Source organism: Siphateles boraxobius, unplaced genomic scaffold, assembly GCF_051911475.1.
Source record: "Siphateles boraxobius isolate OS27281-9 unplaced genomic scaffold, OSU_SipBor_1 6, whole genome shotgun sequence".
NCBI classification, from domain to species: domain Eukaryota; kingdom Metazoa; phylum Chordata; class Actinopteri; order Cypriniformes; family Leuciscidae; genus Siphateles; species Siphateles boraxobius.
In genome coordinates, this window is record NW_027509186.1 from 2,852,719 (window position 1) to 2,873,777 (window position 21,059).

The 21,059-nt window shown below is 46.0% G+C and overlaps 8 non-coding genes across 8 annotated transcripts; all 8 read left to right on the top strand.

Annotated features, from left to right (window-relative positions):
- Positions 1-2,604: 2,604 nt before the first annotated feature.
- Positions 2,605-2,677, top strand: trnav-aac (transfer RNA valine (anticodon AAC)). The gene has a single exon. It is a non-coding gene; the product is annotated as a tRNA-Val (tRNA).
- A 125-nt stretch (positions 2,678-2,802) lies between these two features.
- On the top strand, positions 2,803-2,875 carry trnav-cac (transfer RNA valine (anticodon CAC)). The gene has a single exon. It is a non-coding gene; the product is annotated as a tRNA-Val (tRNA).
- A 266-nt stretch (positions 2,876-3,141) lies between these two features.
- Positions 3,142-3,214, top strand: trnav-uac (transfer RNA valine (anticodon UAC)). Its single transcript has one exon. It is a non-coding gene; the product is annotated as a tRNA-Val (tRNA).
- A 668-nt stretch (positions 3,215-3,882) lies between these two features.
- trnav-cac (transfer RNA valine (anticodon CAC)) lies at positions 3,883-3,955 on the top strand. Its single transcript has one exon. It is a non-coding gene; the product is annotated as a tRNA-Val (tRNA).
- A 1,853-nt stretch (positions 3,956-5,808) lies between these two features.
- On the top strand, positions 5,809-5,881 carry trnav-cac (transfer RNA valine (anticodon CAC)). Its single transcript has one exon. It is a non-coding gene; the product is annotated as a tRNA-Val (tRNA).
- Positions 5,882-6,147: 266 nt separating this feature from the next.
- trnav-uac (transfer RNA valine (anticodon UAC)) lies at positions 6,148-6,220 on the top strand. The gene has a single exon. It is a non-coding gene; the product is annotated as a tRNA-Val (tRNA).
- A 10,980-nt stretch (positions 6,221-17,200) lies between these two features.
- trnav-cac (transfer RNA valine (anticodon CAC)) lies at positions 17,201-17,273 on the top strand. Its single transcript has one exon. It is a non-coding gene; the product is annotated as a tRNA-Val (tRNA).
- A 1,582-nt stretch (positions 17,274-18,855) lies between these two features.
- Positions 18,856-18,928, top strand: trnav-cac (transfer RNA valine (anticodon CAC)). The gene has a single exon. It is a non-coding gene; the product is annotated as a tRNA-Val (tRNA).
- Positions 18,929-21,059: the final 2,131 nt, after the last annotated feature.

Here is a 21,059-nt window from a genome sequence, read left to right on the forward strand (position 1 = left end):
GCCAAGCAAGCCCAGATAATCCTTTTATAAAGCGTCGACAAAATCCCACGAACCCCAGGAACGACCGCACCTGTCTCACTGCCCGGGGTGGCTCCCACCCTTGGACAGCCGCCACCTTCTCCGGGTCGGGGGATATCCCTGCAGCACTGACACGATGTCCCAAGAACTGTACCTCCTTCCGCAATAACTGGCATTTGTCTGGCCTAAGCTTTAGCCCATATTTCTCCATGGCCCTGAACACTTCCTGTGTTCCTCCTCCTCCCTAGGTGGTCCTCCTCCCACCTAGATGGTGCAGGTGAGTGCGGAAGTCAGGGGAGAAGACGATCACATCGTCCAGGTATACCGGCGTTGAGTCGACCAGTTGTCCCCCTAGACAGCGCTGCATCAAGCGCTGAAAGGTCGCAGGAGCATTGCACAGGCCGAACCGCATCCGGTCCCATTCAAATAACCCAAACGGGGTGGTGAAGGCTGTCTTCTCTCTATCTCGGTCGTCTACCTGCACCTGCCAGTATCCACTCGCCAGGTCCAATGTGGAGTACCACGCCGCTTGTGTGAGACAGGTGAGTGAGTCTTCAATCCGTGGCAACGGGAATGTATCTTTCTTCGTTACACTGTTGAGTTTGCGGTAGTCAACGCAGAACCTCCAAGCTCAAGTTTCTTCTGAACCAGAACAATTGGCGCCGCCCACGGACTACTGCTCTCTCGAACAATTCCTCCCTCCAGCATCCCTTTCAACAGGGCGCGGACCTCGGCATAGAGGGTGGGTGGCACCGGACGATACCGCTCTTGGCTAGGCATCGCCTCACCGGTAGGTATTTGATGCCTCACTACCCCTGTGCAGCCATAGTCTTCTTCGTGGGTCGAGAACACATGTTGCCATTTTCTCAAGAGCTCCTGGAGCTGTAACATCTGTTCCTCCTCCAGATTTTCACCCTTCAGGGACTCTCCCATCAAATGGGTCGGCACCCCTCCTCCCACAGAGCCTGGTTCTGCCTCAACTGGGCGGACGGCGACTTCCACCACCGCAGAGCTCACCTGCCTGAAGCAGACGTACTGATGCTTGTGAACCTGGGCAGAGCGTACCGAGGAAACTCGAACCAGACGTTGGTGTCGACGAAGGAGCACGGAGTAGGGATTGGCATTCCGCACCTTTACTGAGACTCGCCCACGGTGGATGGCCGTCAGCCCGTGAGCCACTTCAATGGGTTGACAGTCCTCATGGGGCTCTACCAGGACACAGGTACCCGTCCCACAGGGTCCTGCAGGTACTCGGACCCAAAGCACGGTCTCGCTCTGGGCTGGGACAGACAAAGCGTACCGACAGGCTACTCGACCGATGCCTTCTCTCTCCTTCACTTGACTAGCCACGTGCACTCTTCGGCAATCGGCCAGAATCCGGTCCCTGTCCTGCTTCGCCGATGACAGAGAAGTCCGAGTTGGCCGTCCCAGAAACAATTCCTCCGAGCAATCCAGTATAACGTTCATCCCTAGGAGTGCTCGATGAATGCCCAAGCAATGATCTCGGACGATAACGACCCCTTTCTGTTGGACGGGAACCCCTTGGACCAGAAAGTCTAACACGATGTACCCAGTGTAAGGGATGTCCAGACCATTTGCCCCCGTAAAGTCAGACTAGAAGCGTCCACTGCTTGGAGCCGATGATCTGCAACCAACTCCTGGGCCAGGCTCTCCGAAAATAACGTAACTTGAGAACCTGTATCGACCAGACAATCTATCGTGACTCCGTTAGCTTGAACCTCCACGGTGGGACAGCGCCCAACCCTGTCGTCTCGTAAAACAGGAACAGAAGGAGGGTCACACAAAGGGGTCCCGGCCACTTGACCCACAGTAGCCGGTGGGACTAAAAACCCCCTTGAGAACCCCGACGGAGCCCACACTGACGACTGATGTATCCCGGGTCTCCACAATTAATACAGATGGGCCTTCCCTGGTCATCCCACTGGAACCGGGGGCCCACAGGACGTAGGGGGCGGCGCACAGGAGCTCGCCCCTTCTCCGAATACGACCTCTCTCTCACCATCGATCCGCCCTCGACTCGACCCCGACGAAGTTCACCCAACAGCCGGCCAAACTGCTCCCACAATTTCAAGGAGTATGCCCGTAGAGTCTGCTTAGGCCCCTGTTGATAGTTAAAGAACTGGGCACGAAGAGTGGCCACCGGGGTAGAGTCTCCATATAATCCGGACAGGAAATCGAAGATAGTTTTCGCGGTAGCCCGTGTGGCTTCTGATGCAGCAAGAACTTCTCTTTTGGCTTCTCCTTCCAAAGACCCCAACACAAACTGTACTTTCTGTGATGCACTCAGTCCCTGTAATCCGGCCAGATATTCCGTCTGCGCCTTCCAATCGTGCAAGCCCAACTCCGATCCTGGCCCTCCATAGCGCTGTGCCCAGGGAGCTCCCATAAAGATCGGTATGACTTTTGAGACAGGTGAAGGCCATCGTACCAAGGAGCTGTAGGCAGACTGCCATGCAGAATGACCTCTGTTCTGTTGTTTGTGGAATTTACAGACTGTCACACTGCCTGCAGAGCAGATTATGGGAAGGAGCCATCTTCTAAAAAGCACATGTGTCTCATCAATAGGTTTCTGTAGTGTAGTGGTCATCACGTTCGCCCAACACGCGAAAGGTCCTCGGTTCGAAACCGAGCAGAAACAGTGGTTGGATTCTGACAGAAAATTTAAACTGTTTGGCACACTAGGTGGGTGCAGCACTCATTTCTTTTATATGCTTTTTAATATATGCGTGCACCTAAAGATTTATGTCTGCAACCTGAAGACGTGTTTCCGTAGTGTAGTGGTTATCACGTTCGCCTCACACGCGAAAGGTCCCCAGTTCGAAACTGGGCGGAAACTGTGGGTGGTTTTTGCAAAAATTTCGTATGCGATTTTCTGTTGAGCAGGTCAGTACACTTGCAGGGATGTTTGTGGTTTAATCTCTTTAGAAAAGGACAAAAATAAAACAAATGACCATTGAGGTTTCCTGTACAGTAATATAAAATGTTCGGTCTGCCAACAAAATTAGCAGCATTTTGCCATGTTAAAAACACTGGGCAATCTATAGTTTCAGTCGCTTTTGAACAAGCGTACCCTAGAAGCGGTGGGACTGACGTCCAAATCAAGTTTCCGTAGTGTAGTGGTTATCACGTTTGCTTTACACGCGAAAGGCCCTCAGTTCAAAACTGGGCGGAAACAAGTGGAGGCATTTTAAATGTAATGCTCCAATTCGCTACAAAACCCTTGCTTTTGAGACAGGTGAAGGCCATCGTACCAAGGAGCTGTAGGCAGACTGCCATGCCGAATGACCTCTGTTCTGTTGTTTGTGGAATTCACAGACTGTCACACTGCTTGCAGAGTAGATTATGGGAAGGAGCCATCTTCTAAAAAGCACATGCCATGATATCACGTTCGCTTTACACGCAAAGGTCTTCAGTTCAAAACTGGGTGGAAACAAGTGGAGGCATGTTAAATATAAATGCTGCAATTCGATACAAAACCCTTACTTTTAAGACAGGTGAAGGCCATCGTACCCAGGAGCTGTAGGCAGACTGCCATGCCGAATGACCTCTGTTCTGTTGTTTGTTGAATTCACAGACTGTCACACTGCTTGCAGAGTAGATTATGGGAAGGAGCCATCTTCTAAAAAGCACATGTGCGTCATCAATAGGTTTCTGTAGTGTAGTGTTCATCACGTTCGCCTAACACGCGAAAGGTCCTCTGTTCAAAACCGAGCAGAAACAGTGGTTGGATTCTGACAGAAAATTTAAACTGTTTGCCACGCTAGGTGGTAGCAGCGCTCATTTCCTTTATATGCTTTTTAATAAGCGTGCAGCTAAAGATTTATGTCTGCCACCTGAAGACGTGTTTCCGTAGTGTAGTGGTTATCACGTTCGCCTCACACGCGAAAGGTCCCCAGTTCGAAACTGGGTGGAAACTGTGGGTGGTTTTCGCAAAATTTTCTTATGCGATTTTCTGTTGAGCAGGTCAGTACACTTGCAGGGATGCAGGCACATTTTCTGTCAAAAATAAAACAAATGACCGTTGAGGTTTCCTGTACAGTAATAAAAAATGTTTGGTCTGCCAACAAAATTAGCAGCTTTTTGCCATGTTTAAAACACTGGGCAGTCTATAGTTTCAGTCGTTTTTGAACAAGCGTACCCTAGAGGAGGTGGGACTGACATCCAAATCAAGTTTCCGTAGTGTAGTGGTTATCACGTTTGCTTTACACGTGAAAGGTCCTCAGTTCAAAACTGGGTGGAAACAAGTGGAGGCATTTTAAATGTAATGCTCCAATTCGCTACAAAACCCTTACTTTTGAGACAGGTGAAGGCCATCGTACCAAGGAGCTGTAGGCAGACTGCCATGCCGAATGACCTCTGTTCTGTTGTTTGTGGAATTCACAGACTGTCACACTGCTTGCAGAGCAGATTATGGGAAGGAGCCATCTTCTAAAAAGCACATGCCATGATATCACGTTCGCTTTACACGCAAAGGTCCTCAGTTCAAAACTGGGTGGAAACAAGTGGAGGCATGTTAAATATAAATGCTGCAAATCGCTACAAAACCCTTGTGAAGGCCATCGTACAAAGGAGCTGTAGGCAGATTGCCATGCCGAATAACCTCTGTTCTGTTGTTTGTGGAATTTACAAACTGTCACACTGCTTGCAGAGCAGATTATGGGAAGGAGGGATCTTCTAAAAAGCACATGCGCTATCAATAGGTTTCTGTAGTGTAGTGGTCATCACGTTCGCCTCACACGCGAAAGGTCCCCAGGTGGAAACTGTGGGTGGTTTTTGCAAAAATTTCGTATGCGATTTTCTGTTGAGCAGGTCAGTACACTTGCAAGGATGTTTATGGTTTAATCTCTTTAGAAAAGGACAAAAATAAAACAAATGACCATTGAGGTTTCCTGTACAGTAATATAAAATGTTCGGTCTGCCAACAAAATTAGCAGCATTTTGCCATGTTAAAAACACTGGGCAGTCCATAGTTTCAGTCGCTTTTGAACAAGCGTACCCTAGAAGCGGTGGGACTGACGTCCAAATCAAGTTTCCGTAGTGTAGTGGTTATCACGTTTGCTTTACACGTGAAAGGTCCTCAGTTCAAAACTGGGTGGAAACAAGTGGAGGCATTTTAAATGTAATGCTCCAATTCGCTACAAAACCCTTACTTTTGAGACAGGTGAAGGCCATCGTACCAAGGAGCTGTAGGCAGACTGCCATGCCGAATGACCTCTGTTCTGTTGTTTGTGGAATTCACAGACTGTCACACTGCTTGCAGAGCAGATTATGGGAAGGAGCCATCTTCTAAAAAGCACATGCCATGATATCACGTTCGCTTTACACGCAAAGGTCTTCAGTTCAAAACTGGGCGGAAACAAGTGGAGGCATGTTAAATATAAATGCTGCAATTCGATACAAAACCCTTACTTTTAAGACAGGTGAAGGCCATCGTACCCAGGAGCTGTAGGCAGACTGCTATGCCGAATGACCTCTGTTCTGTTGTTTGTGGAATTCACAGACTGTCACACTGCTTGCAGAGTAGATTATGGGAAGGAGCCATCTTCTAAAAAGCACATGTGCCTCATCAATAGGTTTCTGTAGTGTAGTGTTCATCATGTTCGCCTAACACGCGAAAGGTCCTCTGTTCGAAACCAAGCAGAAACAGTGGTTGCATTCTGACAGAATATTTAAACTGTTTGCCACGCTAGGTGGTAGCAGCGCTCATTTCCTTTATATGCTTTTTAATAAGCGTGCACCTAAAGATTTATGTCTGCAACCTGAAGACGTGTTTCCGTAGTGTAGTGGTTATCACGTTCGCCTCACACGCGAAAGGTCCCCAGTTCGAAACTGGGCGGAAACTAAGGGTGGTTTTTGCAAAAATTTCGTATGCGATTTTCTGTTGAGCAGGTCAGTACACTTGCAGGGATGTTTGTGGTTTAATCTCTTTAGAAAAGGACAAAAATAAAACAAATGACCATTGAGGTTTCCTGTACAGTAATATAAAATGTTCGGTCAGCCAACAAAATTAGCAGCATTTTGCCATGTTAAAAACACTGGGCAGTCTATAGTTTCAGTCGCTTTTGAACAAGCGTACCCTAGAAGCGGTGGGACTGACGTCCAAATCAAGTTTCCGTAGTGTAGTGGTTATCACGTTTGCTTTACACGCGAAAGGTCCTCAGTTCAAAACTGGGCGGAAACAAGTGGAGGCATTTTAAATGTAATGCTCCAATTCGCTACAAAACCCTTGCTTTTGAGACAGGTGAAGGGCCATCGTACCAAGGAGCTGTAGGCAGACTGCCATGCCGAATGACCTCTGTTCTGTTGTTTGTGGAATTCACAGACTGTCACACTGCTTGCAGAGCAGATTATGGGAAGGAGCCATCTTCTAAAAAGCACATGCCATGATATCACGTTCGCTTTACACGCAAAGGTCTTCAGTTCAAAACTGGGCGGAAACAAGTGGAGGCATGTTAAATATAAATGCTGCAATTCGATACAAAACCCTTACTTTTAAGACAGGTGAAGGCCATCGTGCCCAGGAGCTGTAGGCAGACTGCCATGCCGAATGACCTCTGTTCTGTTGTTTGTGGAATTCACAGACTGTCACACTGCTTGCAGAGTAGATTATGGGAAGGACCTGTTGTGGCTTTTTTATCTTCAAACAAACATCATCACTGAGTAAGAGACACTCTGAGTCCAAATTGATAGTTTATAAAGTATTTATTCTCTTGCAAGAGAGATCCTCGTCACCAATACACATTTGTGAGTCAGTGAGGAGCGATAAGGAGAAGCAGTGTCTGTCTTTTTTATATCTCATGTTCTCCAAGGCCTTATTCCTGCCCTCCCCTCAGGGAGAGAGGTATACTTTGTCTTTTCTATTCCTCCCTGGCCCTGAGAGGTAAATGCCCCCTTAACCCTTTAGGCTATAAAGTACAAATGCACTCAAGATGACCCCTTGACCATCTGCTTTTCCTTACCTCCACTGACCACCAACCACAGTAAATTATCACACAAGCCCCCCTCTCACTACAAGTGAGAAAACAGATGAGACCATAATTAGGAATCACTGAAAGAAGGGTAATAGATGGAAAATTCCATAACAACTCCTCTCTGTTTATCATACTATGATAACTGATTAATCAAACATTGCAATAATAGTAATAATAAATGCAAATTCAAGTCACATAAAATCACTCTCCTTGAACCTGTGAAGAAAGTTTTAGAATGAAGAAGCATAAGGCTGTTTTTGTGGGGGAAAGGCCCCGTAATATTCTAGCAAGCAAGTAAACAGTTTATCCAAGGCCGGGCTGAGTGAATAAGCACTGTTATTGCACTCCCGACCTAGATCGGACCCTCAGTCACCTTAGTATAAACAAGAAATAGTTATAATACAGTAAGAAAACAAAACAGAAAAACTATAATAAAAATCACTCAGTTTCAAACCCTGTCCTTTTACGCCATCTTGTGATGAAAAGGAAACACATTTTCTTTACTCAATTAGCACGTTTCACTGTAACTTCCGCTACTTGTGTCATCATATTGTTGTTCATCAACATCATCATTCGGATAGGCTGTCATTTTCACCAATTGAACAGACATTCCACCTTTAACCAGTCTCTGCACTAAGCTAGACACACATTGTATAATACATGGTATACATAACAGAATCAGTACTACTATGACTAATATTGGCATCACAGTCTGAGCTAATCAAAATCCCCAGCCCCCTTTAAAATTCATTATCCAGGTCAGCCAGTTCTCTTCCACTGGTTCAGGCTCCTGCACCGCCTTTCTCATGTGCTCGATCACATTTGTTATGTTGTCACTGTAATCTGGAATATTGAAACAACAAGACACGCCTAACATCTTACAAATGCCCCCCCGTTCTGCAGTAATTAAATCCAAAGCTAATCGATTTTGAATAACTGCCTCTCGTAAATGTCTCATTTCATCATTTATCATGTTTATAGCATTTTCAGTGGCATTTGCTATTGCTAATACAGACCATGCTAAACCATTAACCTTATTAATCGTTACCGTTGTTCCCACCCCCAGGAAAAGAGACCACCCCACATTTGCCCCAGGTGTTGTCCATGGATCAGATAATGTATACCCCGAATAATGTTTTGGCAGAACCCCAGGCAAAATCTTAACATTTCTTTTTTCCCTCGCCCTTGGTGTTTTGTTTGGCAAATACACAGATGTTCCCACATTTATCAACGCTGGATAACAGCACCCTGACCACCCGTGTTTAGGCATTCTGTGAAACGCCCTGTCCCCACATACCCACACAGCTGCTGGTGAAGTCTCATGCAGCTCACCAAATGGACATGTGAAACTAATCTCCTTGCCGTCGAGTGTCGCTGTGCAATTGTTCACTGTTCCGCCCTTTGTGTTGATTCTGACCCTGCAGTCAGACCAGCCTGTCGTGAAAAGTTTCTGCGTGTCTGAACAAACGCACACATCACCTTTCTCGTGTGTTACTCTCAGTGGAGGAATTGCTATATCAGTGTTGTTATATCGTCGAACGTTGTCACAGCTGTCCTTAGGTCGTTTCGTCGATGTCTCTCCTTTCTCCAGTTCAGCTGCTGCTAAAAGCACATCAGTCATTTGTTTTGGAATTAGACACTTTGTTTCATTAGCTGTTGCTATAGTCAGTGGGACGACCTTCCAAGCGTGTGACATCTGCAGACACAGCCAGCAGCTCGTTGATATTTCTAACTCTTCTTTCTGCAGCATAGCCAGAGCACAGGCTTTGTTACCTTGACACTTCATCATGGCTTTCTGCACTTCAGGGTTCCCCTGATCTCGTGTCACTTCTCCGTTCCCCATCCACGCCAGTTCGTCCCTCGCTTCTCGTTCGACCTCAGGTGCTACAAAAGGTTTTAAAGTTGGAACTGCCTCGTTTACAATAATGTCAACTTCTTCGTACCAATCCTTTCCCTCTAAATCTAATCCACAATAGTACTTGCCTTGATCTGTCAGTCTTACTTGTGCTAGCTCGACTGTCATCCCATACCTGTTGTTGCTTAGTCTGTGTTTTGCAAATACTTGAAATCTTTTATCTGTTCCTCCCTTGTAGTTGGAGGCATATGCTTTCACGTCGCTCCACTTACATGGGTGTTCGCAGAAGTAGAAGCCTGCATAGTCTTCGCTGCGCCCCTGACAGCCTGGACAGTTTGTTTGATAGGGGTTGCACCCGAAACTCACATTTGATCCTTCGTGAACTGTCACCGTGCCCCCCTCGAGGCCTCTCACTGGCTCCACCTCTTTGAATGCGCCTCTCCTAGCACGTTGTCGAGCGGTGTCGTTCCGCTCCGTTGTCTCAGTCCTGTTGGTCTGTTCTCCTGTTGGTAATATTTTCAGGCCTGCTGTAAAATGCATTATTATCAAGCAAATTGTCACTGACAACACAGTCATTATGCCTGTAGTCTTAACCAGGCCACACATTCCTGGCACTCTGAATGGGTGCCAGGGTCTGGTACGCTCCATGTTCTCGGTTACTCTGATCTGCTGTATGACCAGAAAGTGTTAAGACAGTTCAGTTCTTGAAAGCACTACCAAGAAAGTCTTATCTGTTCCGTTGGCCACACGGTTTCCAGCTGGATACCGCTTGGCAAAATCAAAGTTGTTTGCTTCCTCCTGTCTCCTCCCTGCTGCTTCAATGCAAAGGTCTGTATCTGCAGGCTCTGTTATGTCTTTTGCATGGCCTTGCTCTTGCACAGATAACGGTACCTTTCTTGCTTGTCAATAACTGGACCTTGACGATTATGCTCGTTGAACCCCCTCCTGCGATTGCTCCGCCTCCGCAATGGGCGGCACCTTCCTGCAATGGTTCGCGTGCACCCACGTGGCCCTCTCTGCGACCTTCACTGCCGTGTACGTCACCAGAAGCACCTGGAAAGGCCCAAGCCACCTTTTCGCCTTCCAGCTCTTTCTCCTGTGATCACGAATCACCACGAAATCACCTGGCCTGACCTTGTGCAGAAACGTCTCAGCAACTTTCCCCTGGGCAGCTTTCACCTGCACAGAAATTTGTGATAACAGACAAGACATTTCTTTGCAGTAATTCAACATGTCATTCTCACACACATTCGTGGATGGCAGCCTTTGTTTACCCCCTTCTATGCCCATGAATGGCGGCCTGCCAAACAAAATTTCGAATGGGCTCAGGTTTGTTTTCACTCTTTTCCTCATTCTCATGTACATCAGTACGATTGGTAGGGCCTTAACCCAAGACAGACCCGTCTCTTCGGAACATTTTGCCAATTTGTTCTTGATTGTTTGATTTGATCTCTCTACCACCCCTGCTGACGAGGGAGCGTAACTACAATGTGTTCTCATATCAATGCCCAAGAACTCTCCCACCTGCTTTATTGCAGCATTTACAAAATGTCTGCCATTGTCAGAGCTGATTTTTCTTGGTATCCCCCATCTTGGCACGATTTCGGTTAGCAGGGCCTTTGCCACTGCTGCCGAATCTTGCTGTGATGTCGGGAAAGCCTCCACCCAATTTGACCACATGTCTACCATTACCAGACAGTGTTTCTGTTTCCCACAAGGGGTTAATTCGATGAAATCCATCATCAGATACTCAAACGGACCTGCTGGGGCTGGTTGGGATGCTAAGGGTGTTTTTATCCCTCTTGCCACATTGTGTGTGTTACAAGTGACACACCTTTTGCAAAAATTTTCAGCAAAGGTTGTAAATCCTTTAGTATACCATAAATCTTTCATCTGCATTACCATACTTCCCTTCGACACGTGGTCTAACCCATGTGTTAACTTAGCGTAATGCTGAAAGAAGTGTTTGGGTAAACAAGGAATGCCATCACTCATCCATACACCCCCCTGGAGGCTGCATCCAGACGACCTCCATTTCTGTTTTTCTGCTCCTGTGGAAAAAGTCTGCATGCTTTCTAAACAAGGAGAAATGTCAGGGTTAGCCACAGATACCAAAGTACACGTCGTTTCTTTTGTCTCCTGCGCTGCCGCGGCCTTCGCTGCCGCGTCGGCTCTCGCGTTTCCTGTGGAAATAAAGCTTTAATCGTTAGAGTGCGCTGCGCATTTACAGACTGCAACCTTGTCTGGCAAAAGAATGGCCTCCAAAAGCTTAGAGACCAGTGAAGCGTTCAATATCGGATGTCCATCCGACTTCAAAAAATTCCTGTGCTTCCAAATTGCTCCGAAATCATGTGTAATCCCGAAAGCATAACGCGAGTCTGTGTAAATCGTCACACATTTGTCTGCCATTAATTTACACGCTTCTGTCAGTGCAACCAATTCAGCTGCCTGAGCTGAATAAGTTGACGGCAATTTGCCAGATTTTACAACTTCAAATTCAGTAGTCACCGCAAAACCAACCTTATTCAGGCCTGTTTGTGGATCTTTGGATGCTGATCCATCCACAAAGAGGACATTATCACAATTCTCCAAAGGTGTGTCCAACAGGTCTGGACGTGGAGTACACACCTGCTCCAAAACAGAAAGACAACAGTGATGTTCCTCCCCATCATCTTCTGTTGGCAGAAGTGTGGCAGGATTCAAAGTTGTACATCTCTTCACAGTTATGTTCGGCATATCGAGCAAAATTGTGTGGTATCTCAACCATCTGGCTGAAGATAAGTGTGATGTTTTCTGTTCTTGCAAAATCATGGTAACTGCGTGTGGGACCATCAAAGTCAAATCAGAATACCCCACAAATTCTCTTGAAGCCAGCACAGCCAGCTCAGCAGCTGCCACAGCTCTCAGGCAGAGTGGCAGACCTGCTGCAACTGCATCAAGTTTCGTTGAAAAATATGCTACTGGTCTTAGTCTGTCACCATGGGTTTGCAAGAGCACTGAACTCATAAAGCCGTATTTTTCATCTACCATCTGTATAAATGGCTTGTCAACTGCTGGGAGGCCCAACGCTGGAGCCTGAGCCAGTTGCATTTTCAAAGTTTCAAAAGCTTCCTGTGCTTCTGCTGGCCAATCAATCTTGTCACATGACCTCAGCCCTTTCCCTGCTGTCAGGGCTCTCAAGGGCTTTTCCAACAGTGCATAATTTGGAATAAACGTTCGACAATATGCACACATTCCCAAAAATGACAACAATTGTTTCTTTGTTACTGGTCTTGGTACATCTTTGATCGCTTTAACTCGTTTTTCAGAGAGAGCTTTACTGTTTGGTGTGATCATGTGACCCAAAAAAGTTATTTTCTGCTTCACAAACTGCAGCTTAGCCAGACTGACCTTGTGCCCCTCCCTTTCCAAATGCTTCAAGAGAGACACACTGTCAGCCACACATACAGCCTCATCTCGTGCACAAATCAACAGATCGTCCACATATTGCAACAGCGCTGTTCCGTTTGACAAAATTAATGGTTCGAGGCTTCGTTTGAGCGCCTCATTATAAATAGTTGGGGACTCAGAAAAACCTTGGCACAAACGGGTGAAAGTATACGGTTTGTTATCAAAATCAAACGCAAACCAGAACTGACTTTCTTTTGCCACTGGGACGCTAAAAAACGCGTTGGCCAAATCAACCACAGTGAAGTATGTTGCATCTTGCGGAATCTGTGACAAGATCGTGTACGGGTTCGGTACTCGTGCCGCTCTCGCGATAACAGCTTCATTAACTGAAATCAAATCCTGCACAAACCGCCACTGAACCACGTCATTCTGATTAGCTGTTGCCTTTTTTACTGGGAAAATGGGTGTTCGTACTGGAGAATCATGACACGGGATGATGACTTTCTCTTTCAGGAGAGATTCAAAAACTGGCCGGATCCCTCGCAATGCCTCCTTTTTCAGGGGATATTGCGGTTGACACGGCCTGTAATCAGACTTTGGGGTGATTACCACTGGTTCACAATTTTTAATCAATCCAACATCATACTTGTGTTTCGCCCACAATGCTGAAGGTATTTCTGCCAGGATAGGATGAATATCTGTGGCAGGAATAGCTCCGTTATCATGCTTCTCCATTACACTCTGAACAATAGCAGTCACAGCTCTGTGTACCTCAACCTCAAAATCACATGGCAGCATGAATGCCCCTATACTGTCACTCTTCTGCACCCCGTCTCCCTTTTCAGCCCAATCTGTGGCTGTCATGCACTGTCTCACAAAAGGACCCAAATCTGCCCACTGCTGCGCTTTGCCCTTGGTTACTGATAAGTGAGGCTCCGACATTCCTGTTATCAAATACAACTTCATTTGTTTTTCTGACAGGCAAGCTGAAAGCGCACACACATTCTCATTCCAGAACATTTTATCAAACTTCATTTTCTCATCTTCTGTCTCGTTAAACCACTCTTCCTCAAACTGAGGTTCACGCTCAAAGACAACATGTGACGTGCAATGCAATTTGTCAGGCATCATATTTTCTGTGTTATCTGATACTGTTCGATCTTTTGCCATGTTCAAAATCATTTTTGCCCAATCAGAATCTTTTACCTGCCACTCGTATGCCCATTGTGGCTCAAATTTAGCACAACACATTTGCTGTTCTTCCTCAATAACAATACCCATCGGGCCCGCAGTCAGTTTCAAATTTAATTCACACATTAAATCTCTTGCCAACAATGGAGCCGGACAGGTTGCAGAGCACAAAAACGCATGTTTCAATGCTTTGCCCCCCTCCGTCTCGCATTGTAACGGCACAGTGAAATTTTCTGAAATTTCATGCCCTGACGCTGACGTGCTTTCAAACACCACATTCGTCAATCTTGGTTTGCATGGCAAGTCAAATGGCCTTATTGTGGACCGGGCTGCACCCGAGTCCACGAGAAACTCTATCATTGTACCGTCAACTAACAGTGGATATCTCGGTAGTCTTAAAAATCCTGAACCTTTATACATTCTCAGACATTCAGCAGAAACAACGTTATTCAAATTTTCATCACTCATACATAAAGGTTTGCTAGCATTTTCTTCGTTGCAAGAAGCATTATGTACATCAGTGTATGTGTGCGTGTTGTGTGTGTGTGTTAAAAAATTTTCACTTCCCTTTCTCGCAGTCGGTTGAATGCCTGTCGCTCGCCCTCCCCTCTCCTGTTCTCCGTTCTTCTGTAGTCAATCCGCCTTCCGCGCCTCCGGACAATCCTTTGCCCAGTGTCCATCGCCCTTGCACACTCTGCACTTCGTGCATCTGATAAAGTCATGTTCGTTGCTTTCGCACAGTCCACATTTCCACTTTCCCTGATACACTTTCTTCTTCTTGTTGGCCCAGTTCTGCCGCGCTGGTGGTGCGCTCGTGCTAGCTTTGATCTGTACAGCAGCCAGCTGCAGCTCTCTGTCCACCTTTACTTTCGCGGCTTTGTCCTTCTTTGTCAGCAGCTGTTCCTCGGCGTGCACAGCGTGCGCTAGGGTGGTTGTTAGCCGCCCGTTCTGCCACTCGATGTAACTTGCTCTCACCGCTTGTGCGATTTCAGGTCTCAGTCCATTCAGTAAACGGCTCTGCAAATGACACTCCCATGTGCCTGGCTGCTCTCCTCTCTCCTCCGGCTCAGACATGCCGCTGTGTTTCTGAAATGTTTCAAAAAGTCTTGCATAATAGTCACGAACAGGCTCTTCTCTCACCTGGCAACAACTGTTGATTTTTTCTGTGTCCACTCGTGGTGGGAAAGCCTTCTTTATTTCTTCGGCGAGTTTGCTCACTGTTGTTCGATACGGTTCGTTGGCATCATTCATCCACTCCCCGTGCGCTCTTCGTCGGTCTTCTTTCGGCATGTGGCTGCTCACTTTGTGCCAGCTCGTGGCTCCCAGTTTCACGGCTAGCAGTCGCTTCAGTTCTTGTGTGGTTGGGCTGAACTCTTGACAGAAAGTGACTAGTTCGTTTGAAAATCTGTCACCTGCATCGTCCGGGTTTGGCAAATGGGCCATTGCTTCTTTCATGTCTGTCACCGTCCACGGTCTATAGACCATCACCGGTCCATCCGGCCCCGCCACCTCAATCATGGGAGCTGTGATGTTAGCTGTTTCATCTCGGATCTGTGATCTTGTGAAGATTTTCTTCGGCTTGGCTCCGCGTTGCTCGTCCGTGTTTTCTGTGATTTCTTCCTTCTCGCCCTGGGTCACGTGACTGGACGCTTGTCCCTCTGCTTGCACTTGTTGCATTGCCTGCGCTGTTTGCATCGCTAGTTGCTGGAATGCCAACGCCATCTGCGCTGTTTGCTGTTTTTGCGCTTCTGCTCGTGCGGCCTCTCTCGCCTCTTGTTCCTCCCGCGCGGCCAGCGCTTCAGCTCTTGCTGCCCGGTCATTTTGCTCTTCTTGCGCTTCATGCGCTGCTTCACGCTCTGCTTGTGCTTGTGCCTCTCTCGCTGCTGCTTGTGCCTCGGGTTGCGGTTCGGCTTGTGCTCGCGGCTGGGTCGGTCTCGATGGAGAACAGTCAAGGTCGGGGTCGAAACTTCAGTGCAGTCAATCCGGCTCCTGGGAAGTGTGTTTTGTACTCCGGCGGTGCCGGTCTCACCGCAATTTCATGTGGGGAAACACAAACATACTGTGGGTTAGTCGGTTCTGGTGGTGCAGACACACATACAGGCAGACTTTCACACTTTTCATTTTTCCTTCCTGCTAATTCTTTTTGCAGTTGCCTTCTTTCTCTTTTATCTGCTTCCTCAAGCCAGCAATCGACTGTGTCTTCACATTTTTTGCATACATGTTTAACACACTTGCAGCAACAAGATAATTGTTTCTCACTACGCTTTTCCACTGAGTCTCTCACCACTTTCAGCCTCGTGCGGCTCAATGTTCCCCCTTCGGGAAAATCATGATGCTTGATTAATTTCTCAATATCTAACATACATTTCTGACCATACTGTTTTCTCATTTGGTAGTACACCGGTGTATCATATTTCATAATCTTGCTCTGAGATTTCCCCATATTGGCCGCTTTTCTGTTCTCTGTGGATTTCTCTTCAACGCGCGTTTTCTTGATCTGTTAGGCGTCCCCAACAGACCCGATTTTTTCTTTTAACCCAAATCGGTCGGGTTGCACTATTAGTGCCCTCCTAATTATGGTTCACCAAAAAATCTTTTCTGGTTCCCCCCAATTAGCCTCAGCACCTAAAAACAATTTGCTCCGTGGTGGAACAACTGATTTTCAGGTTACCTATCTGTATGAAATCTCTTGATCTGTTACAGATCTCAATTAATCTCCTCTCGTATCTGTATGAAACCTCTTGATCTATATATAGATCTCAATTAATCTCAGATTACGTACCACAGAAACAGCCCTCAGCCAATATGGTTCAATTTCACTCTTCCCCCCTTTAAACTGAATTTAATTCGCTTACCCAGAGATGTTGTTCTGTGCCACCTTGAGTTCTTTTGATTCCAGTGGCCGGATCCGGTCCTAACGGCGGAAACGGTCCCTCGTCTCTTAATGTTTTTCTCGAGGTAGGGTTGGAACTTTGTCAGTTCCTAGGTGATCAGCCTCCGTCCGTCCGTCAGTCCCGGAATCACGTCCAAGGATCCCACTATTCTGACACCAAAACTGTTGTGGCTTTTTTATCTTCAAACAAACATCATCACTGAGTAAGAGACACTCTGAGTCCAAATTGATAGTTTATAAAGTATTTATTCTCTTGAAAGAGAGATCCTCGTCACCAATACACATTTGTGAGTCAGTGAGGAGCGATAAGGAGAAGCAGTGTCTGTCTTTTTTATATCTCATGTTCTCCAAGGCCTTATTCCTGCCCTCCCCTCAGGGAGAGAGGTATACTTTGTCTTTTCTATTCCTCCCTGGCCCTGAGAGGTAAATGCCCCCTTAACCCTTTAGGCTATAAAGTACAAATGCACTCAAGATGACCCCTTGACCATCTGCTTTTCCTTACCTCCACTGACCACCAACCACAGTAAATTATCACACAAGCCCCCCTCTCACTACAAGTGAGAAAACAGATGAGACCATAATTAGGAATCACTGAAAGAAGGGTAATAGATGGAAAATTCCATAACAGACCCATCTTCTAAAAAGCACATGTGCCTCATCAATAGGTTTCTGTAGTGTAGTGTTCATCATGTTTGCCTAACACGCGAAAGGTCCTCTGTTCGAAACCGAGCAGAAACAGTGGTTGGATTCTGACAGATTATTTAAACTGTTTGCCACGCTAGGTGGTAGCAGCGCTCTTTTCCTTTATATGCTTTTTAATAAGCGTGCACCTAAAGATTTATGTCTGCAACATGAAGACGTGTTTCCGTAGTGTAGTGGTTATCACGTTCGCCTCACACGCGAAAGGTCCCCAGTTCGAAACTGGGCGGAAACTAAGGGTGGTTTTTGCAAAAATTTCGTATGCGATTTTCTGTTGAGCAGGTCAGTACACTTGCAGGGATGTTTGTGGTTTAATCTCTTTAGAAAAGGACAAAAAGAAAACAAATGACCATTGAGGTTTCCTGTACAGTAATATAAAATGTTCGGTCTGCCAACAAAATTAGCAGCTTTTTGCCATGTTAAAAACACTGGGCAGTCTATAGTTTCAGTCGCTTTTGAACAAGCGTACGCTAGAAGAGGTTGGAATGAGATCCAAACCAAGTTTCCGTAGTGTAGTGGTTATCACGTTTGCTTTACACGTGAAAGGTCCTCAGTACAAAATTGGGTGGAAACAAGTGGAGGCATGTTAAATACAAATGCTGCAATTCGCTACAAAACCCTTACTTTTAAGACAGGTGAAGGCCATCGTATCAAGGAGCTGTAGGCAGACTGCCATGCCGAATGACACTAGGTGGGTGCCGAATGACCTTTGTTCTGTTGTTTGTGGAATTTACAGACTGTCACACTGCTTGCAGGGCAGATAATGGGAAGGAGCCATCTTCTAAAAAGCACATCCCTCTCAACAATAGGTTTCTGTAGTGTAGTGGTCATCACATTCGCCTAACACGCGAAAGGTTCAAAACCGAGCAGAAACAGTGGTTGGATTCTGACAGAAAATTTAAACTCTTTGGCACGTTAGGTGGGTGCAGCGCTCATTTCCTTTATATGCTTTTTAATAAGCGTCCACCTAAAGATTTATGTCTGCAACCTGAAGACGTGTTTGTAGTGTAGTGGTTATCACGTTCGACCCCCCACACGCGAAAAGTCCCCAGTTTGAAACTGGGCGGAAACTGTGGGTGATTTTTGCAAAAATTTCGTATGCGATTTTCTGTTGAGCAGGTCAGTACACTTGCAGGGATGTTTGTTGTTTAATCTCTTTAGAAAAGGACAAAAATAAAACAAATGACCATTGAGGTTTCCTGTACAGTAATATAAAATGTTCGGCCAACAAAATTAGCAGCTTTTTGCCATGTTAAAAACACTGGGCAGTCTATAGTTTCAGTCGCTTTTGAACAAGCGTACGCTAGAAGAGGTGGGAATGAGATCCAAACCAAGTTTCCGTAGTGTAGTGGTTATCACGTTCGCTTTACACGGGAAAGGTGCTCAGTTCAAAACTGGGCGGAAACAAGTGGAGGCATGTTAAATATAAATGCTGCAATTCGCTACAAAACCCTTACTTTTGAGACAGGTGAAGGCCATCGTACCAAGGAGCTGTAGGCAGACTGCAATGCCGAATGACCTCTGTTCTGTTGTTTGTGGAATTTACAGACTGTCACACTGCTTGCAGAGCAGATTATGGGAAGGAGCCATCTTCTAAAAAGCACATGCACCTCATCAATAGGTTTCTGTAGTTTAGTGGTCATCACGTTCGCCTAACACGCGAAAGGTCCTCGGTTCGAAAACGAGCAGAAACAGTGGTTGGATTCTGACAGAAAATTTAAACTGTTTGCCACACTAGGTGGGTGCAGCGCTCATTTCCTTTATATGCTTTTTAATAAGCGTGCACCTAAAGATTTATGTGTGCAACCTGAAGACTTGTTTCCGTAGTGTAGTGGTTATCACGTTTGCCTCACACGCGAAAGGTCCCCAGTTCGAAACTGGGCGGAAACTGTGGGTGATTTTTGCAAAAATTTCGTATGCGATTTTCTGTTGAGCAGGTCAGTACACTTGCAGGGATGTTTGTGGTTTAATCTCTTAGAAAAGGACAAAAATAAAACAAATGACCATTGAGGTTTCCTGTACAGTAATATAAAATGTTCGGTCTGCCAACAAAATTAGCAGCTTTTTGCCATGTTAAAAACACTGGGCAGTCTATAGTTTCAGTCGCTTTTGAACAAGCGTACCCTAGAAGCGGTGGGACTGACGTCCAAATCAAGTTTCGGAAGTGTAGTGGTTATCACGTTTGCTTTACACGCGAAAGGTCCTCAGTTCAAAACTGGGCGGAAACAAGTGGATGCATTTTAAATATAAATGCTGCAATTCGCTACAAAACCCTTACTTTTGAGACAGGTGAAGGCCATCGTACCAAGGAGCTGTAGGCAGACTGCCATGCCGAATGACACTAGGTGGGTGCCGAATGACCTCTGTTCTGTTGTTTGTGGAATTTACAGACTGTCACACTGCCTGCAGGGCAGATTATGGGAAGGAGCCATCTTCTAAAAAGCACATCCGTCTCAATAATAGGTTTCTGTAGTGTAGTGGTCATCAGATTCGCCTAACACGCGAAAGGTCCTCTGTTCGAAACCGAGCAGAAACAGTGGTTGGATTCTGACAGAAAATGTAAACTCTTTGGCACGCTAGGTGGGTGCAGTGCTCATTTCCTTTATATGCTTTTTAATAAGCGTGCACCTAAAGATTTATGTCTGCAACCTGAAGACGTGTTTGTAGTGTAGTGGTTATCACGTTCGCCTCACACGCGAAAAGTCCCCAGTTCATAACTGGGCGGAAACTGTGGGTGATTTTTGCAAAAATTTCGTATGCGATTTTCTGTTGAGCAGGTCAGTACACTTGCAGGGATGTTTGTTGTTTAATCTCTTTAGAAAAGGACAAAAATAAAACAAATGACCATTGAGGTTTCCTGTACAGTAATATAAAATGTTCGGTCTGCCAACAAAATTAGCAGCTTTTTGCCATGTTAAAAACACTGGGCAGTCTATAGTTTCAGTCGCTTTTGAACAAGCGTACGCTAGAAGAGGTTGGAATGAGATCCAAACCAAGTTTCCGTAGTGTAGTGGTTATCACGTTTGCTTTACACGTGAAAGGTCCTCAGTACAAAATTGGGTGGAAACAAGTGGAGGCATGTTAAATACAAATGCTGCAATTCGCTACAAAACCCTTACTTTTAAGACAGGTGAAGGCCATCGTATCAAGGAGCTGTAGGCAGACTGCCATGCCGAATGACACTAGGTGGGTGCCGAATGACCTTTGTTCTGTTGTTTGTGGAATTTACAGACTGTCACACTGCTTGCAGGGCAGATAATGGGAAGGAGCCATCTTCTAAAAAGCACATCCCTCTCAACAATAGGTTTCTGTAGTGTAGTGGTCATCACATTCGCCTAACACGCGAAAGGTTCAAAACCGAGCAGAAACAGTGGTTGGATTCTGACAGAAAATTTAAACTCTTTGGCACGTTAGGTGGGTGCAGCGCTCATTTCCTTTATATGCTTTTTAATAAGCGTGCACCTAAAGATTTATGTCTGCAACCTGAAGACGTGTTTGTAGTGTAGTGGTTGTCACGTTCGCCTCACACGCGAAAAGTCCCCATTTTGAAACTGGGCGGAAACTGTGGGTGATTTTTGCAAAAATTTCGTATGCGATTTTCTGTTGAGCAGGTCAGTACACTTGCAGGGATGTTTGTTGTTTAATCTCTTTAGAAAAGGACAAAAATAAAACAAATGACCATTGAGGTTTCCTGTACAGTAATATAAAATGTTCGGCCAACAAAATTAGCAGCTTTTTGCCATGTTAAAAACACTGGGCAGTCTATAGTTTCAGTCGCTTTTGAACAAGCGTACGCTAGAAGAGGTGGGAATGAGATCCAAACAGAGTTTCCGTAGTGTAGTGGTTATCACGTTCGCTTTACACGCGAAAGGTCCTCAGTTCAAAATTGGGTGGAAACAAGTAGAGGCATGTTAAATATAAATGCTGCAATTCGCTACAAAACCCTTACTTTTAAGACAGGTGAAGGCCATCGTACCAAGGAGCTGTAGGCAGACTGCCATGCCGAATGACACTAGGTGGG